Source organism: Furipterus horrens, unplaced genomic scaffold (genome assembly GCF_987537825.1).
Source record: "Furipterus horrens unplaced genomic scaffold, mFurHor1.1.pri manual_scaffold_17, whole genome shotgun sequence".
NCBI classification, from domain to species: Eukaryota; Metazoa; Chordata; class Mammalia; order Chiroptera; family Furipteridae; genus Furipterus; species Furipterus horrens.
Window position 1 is genome coordinate 15,901,457 of NW_028327187.1, and position 4,062 is coordinate 15,905,518.

At 44.6% G+C, this 4,062-nt stretch overlaps 1 pseudogene; it reads left to right on the forward strand.

The window, feature by feature from the left end:
• The first annotated feature begins 350 nt into the window (after positions 1–350).
• On the forward strand, positions 351–1,813 carry LOC149990590 (keratin, type II cytoskeletal 8 pseudogene; annotated as a pseudogene).
• The last annotated feature ends 2,249 nt before the right edge of the window (positions 1,814–4,062 follow it).

The following is a 4,062-nucleotide window of genomic DNA, read 5'->3' on the forward strand; positions in this document are numbered from 1 at the left end:
CTAGTAACACTTTACATTTTCTAAAGTCTTCTGATTAATTTAGAAATTTTAAAATTATTTCCAAAGCCAGTATTGGACTGTGTTTATCAAATGCAATACAGGTTTGAAATGTTCCCTGATGGGCTCATTAAACTGATCTGCAACTGCTTTCTGAATCTTTTTGTTGAAATATGTACAACATTGAAAAGTAAAGTAAAATTAGCAGAAATAGCACAGTATAGAGTAGTAGTGAAGTCCAGTTTCCTATAATACAATGAAGGTCAAGAAACCTTGGTTTCAGAAGCAGCTTTTTGGCTCCTTCTTGAACCTCTGTCTGCTTTGGTCTCCTTGTTTCCACTCCAGCCTCCACCATGTCCACAAGGATGACCCAGAAGATGACCTACATGGTGTCCACCTCTGGTCCCCGGGCCTTCAGCAGCCGCTTGTACTCGAGTGGGCCCAGCATCAGCTCCTTGGCCTTTTCCCAGGTGAGCAGCGCCTACCAGGTTGGCCTGGGCGCCAACATGAATCTGGCTGGAGGTTTCAGCGGAGCGGGGAGTATGGGGTCCATCAAAGTCGTCCAAGTGAACCAGAGCCTGCTCAGCCCCCTGAAACTGGAGGTGGACCCCAACATACAGGCCGTGCACAACCAGGAGAAGGAGCAGATCAAGACCCTCAACAACAAGTTTGCTTCCTTCATTGATAAGGTGCAGAGCCTGGAGCAGCAGAATAAGATTCTGGAGACCAAGTGGACTCTCCTGCAGCGGCAGAAGACGACTCACAGTAACATGGACAATATGTTCGAGAACTACATCAACAACCTTCAGCGGCAGCTGGAAACACTGTCCCAGGAGAAACTGAGATGGGAGGCGGAGTTTGGCAACATGCAGGGGATGGTGGAGGACTTGAAGAATAAGTACGAGGATGAGATCAACAAGCGCACAGAGATGGAGAATGAATTTGTCCTCGTCAAGAAGGGTGTGGATGAAGCTTAAATGAACAAGGTGAGCTGGAGTCCCACCTGGAAGGACCGACTGATGAAATCAACTTCTACAGGCAGCTGTATGAAGAGGAGATTCATGAGCTGCAGTCCCAGATCTCTGACACATCCATGGTGCTGTCCATGGACAACAGCCGCTCCCTGGACCTGGACAGCATCATTGCCAAGGTCAAGGCCCAGTATGAGGAGATCACCAACCGCAGCCGTGCTGAGGCTGAGACCATGTACCAGATCAAGTATGAAGAGCTGCAGACATTGGCTGGGAAGCACGAGAATGGCCTGTGTCGCACCAAGACGGAGATTTCTGAGATGAACTGGAGCATCAGCCGCATCCAGGCTGAGATTGATGGCCTCAAAAGCCAGAGGGCTTCCCTGGAGGCCTCCATCGCTGATGTCGAGCAGTGTGGTGAGGTGGCCGTCAAGGATGCTCAGGCCAAGGTGGCTGAGCAGGAAGCTGCTCTGAGAACCTCCAAGCAGGACATGGCCCAGAAGCTGTGTGAATACCAGGAGCTCATGAACATCAAGCTGGCCCTGGATGTGGAGATCACCACCTACTGCAAGCTGCTGGAGGGCGAGGAGAACCGGCTGGAGTCTGGGATGCAGAACATGAGTATCCATACCAAGACCACCAGTGGCTACTCAGGTGGGCTGAGCCCAGTTTACAGCAGCCTCAACTACGGCATGGGCTTCCAGGCCAGCTTGGGCTCTGGCAAGAGCTCTGGCTCCTTCAGTTGCACCAGCACCAGCTCCTCCAAGACGGTGGTTGTGAAGAAGATTGAGACTCACAATGGGAAGCTGGTGTCTGAGTCATCTGATGTCCTGCCCAAGTGAATGACTGCTGCGGTTCCTCCCATCCTCTGAGCTGCACAGTGGGGTGGAGGGCACAGGAAGCCCACCTGAAGCTCAGCCCCACCCAGTCCTCAGCTCACCCTTGGGGTGGGGGAGTTTACCACCTTTTACCTATTGCACCTGACTAGAAGCCAAATCAAGTGTTTTCTTTTTCCCCAAAATAAAATCTCACCTGGCAAAAAAAGAAAAAAAAAGAAACCATTGTTTCTTTTAAGAAAACTTTGTGAATTTATAAATGGGATGCTGTAATACAAGACAACAAATTGTAGCAGAAATATCCAGCAGCAGGATTTTCCAGGTAGGCATTGGACGGTTTCCTCAGTAAAATTCATGGAAAGTTGAGTTTCAGGAAAATGTCATTGTGGAATGTTGTGTCATTTTGGACGTGATTACATGAAGTGGTAAAAATATAGCTTAATTGTAAAGATGGAAAATGTTTAATTCTCTAATTTCACACAAGATTGTATTCTATTGAATGATATGACAAATAGTATGGACTAAATCAAAAACCAACAAATTTTTCTGTAAATATTGAGATAATAAATATGTTTAGCTTTGAGAGCCATAAGGCCTCTGTCACAGTACTCTGTCAGTGTAGCACAAAAGCAATCATAGAAAATAAGTAAATGATGCATGTGGCTGTGGTTCAAAGAATAAAACAGGTGGCAAGCTAGACTTGGCCCAGGTTCCATAATGTGTCAAGCCTTGGACTAAACCATAGGAGTAGAATAAATGCATACTCCGAGTGTCCAGACTTAGGAGAAGGTAGAAAGTAATTAAAATGACAGCAGAAAAAATCATTAATGATTGTGGTCAGGTATCATGAGTGGGAAAGGAGAAGTTTTACATCTCTGCACAATTTCCATTCCTACATATGGAATTCAAGCACCCAACTAAAATACCTTAAAATTTATAATCTATTATTTACGATGCTAACAAAAAGGAAAATATGCTATCACATCCTGGGTCCAAGCTTGGCAGCCGTATGAATATGTATTGTTTGTTACTAAGTGTTCATAATAAAAAGTTGCAGAGATTGGGAGGGCACCAGTCCAAACAAAGAATAGAATAAACTGAGGCTAATTAAATCATAAAGAAAAGTAAAAATTATGCAGACTCATTATGGTGTAGTAAATATAATTCACTAAAATTTAGAAAAAGAATTCCAACACAAGGATGGCTCATACTTTATAACTGGCTCTACTTAGGGAGATAAAACTTGATCTTATAATATTCTATGTTTGTTGTTGTTTTTTTTTTGTGAACAGATCACATTTCAAAGCACAGAAGGGGCACACAAAGGGTTGTATTGTTCAACCTTCTATCTCCAGGCAGAATTAATTAGGGTAATAAGCTAGGATGTATCTAGTGCCTACAGTGTGCCTGGCATTTTCCACATAGTATTTCCATTCCTCAAATCCTTTGAATCACAAGTCTGCTACTTACTACCTTTGTAACCCTAGGCAATGAACTCAGTCTGGACTGCAGTTCCTGAAGGGGGTACTTTGGACTCAGCAAGTCCCCATGCCATAGAAGTCTGGGTAAAGAGGCTAAAGGAAATGTCATCTTTTGTAAGTTTTTTTTTCAAGGACTTAGAAACCATATCAATTATGTAAAAATAAAATATACAGGGAAATACGCTGAAGCTAAAAAATTTGTTGAAATACTGGACAAATGTGAAAACTAAATACAGGCATGTGGAAACTAAATACAGGGGTGAGCAGAAGTAGGTATAGAGTTATAATACATAAAACATAGAGTTTATTCTTATATTATTATTTATTTATTAATTACTGTATTATTTTACCCTGGCTGGTTTGGCTCAGTGGATTGAGCGTCGGCCTGCGAGCTAAGTGTCGCTGGTTCGATCTTCCAGTCAGGGCACATCAGAGAAGGAAAACTCTGACTTCAAAAAACCTCCGCTGCCTTGCGGCATACTTCTTCAGGGGAAAGGCTAAGGGAGTAAACCCCGACAGAAAATCTGGAGCCGGAGTCCCTAAGGCGGTTTGACATTGTAGTCAACACCGGCAACTCCTGCGGCCACCTGAAACCAAGCTGTATTGACTCTGTCTTTCCCTTGGACCCTTCAGCTGCGAAGAGAGGGGGGTCTGCTGCATGGGGAACAGCAGACCCTCCATATCACCCTGCCCAGGCTCTGTAGCTTCAGCTTCACTGGAGAGGATACTCCAGCGTCATCGCAAGATGTCGATTCAACACGGGAGGAGACAGATACC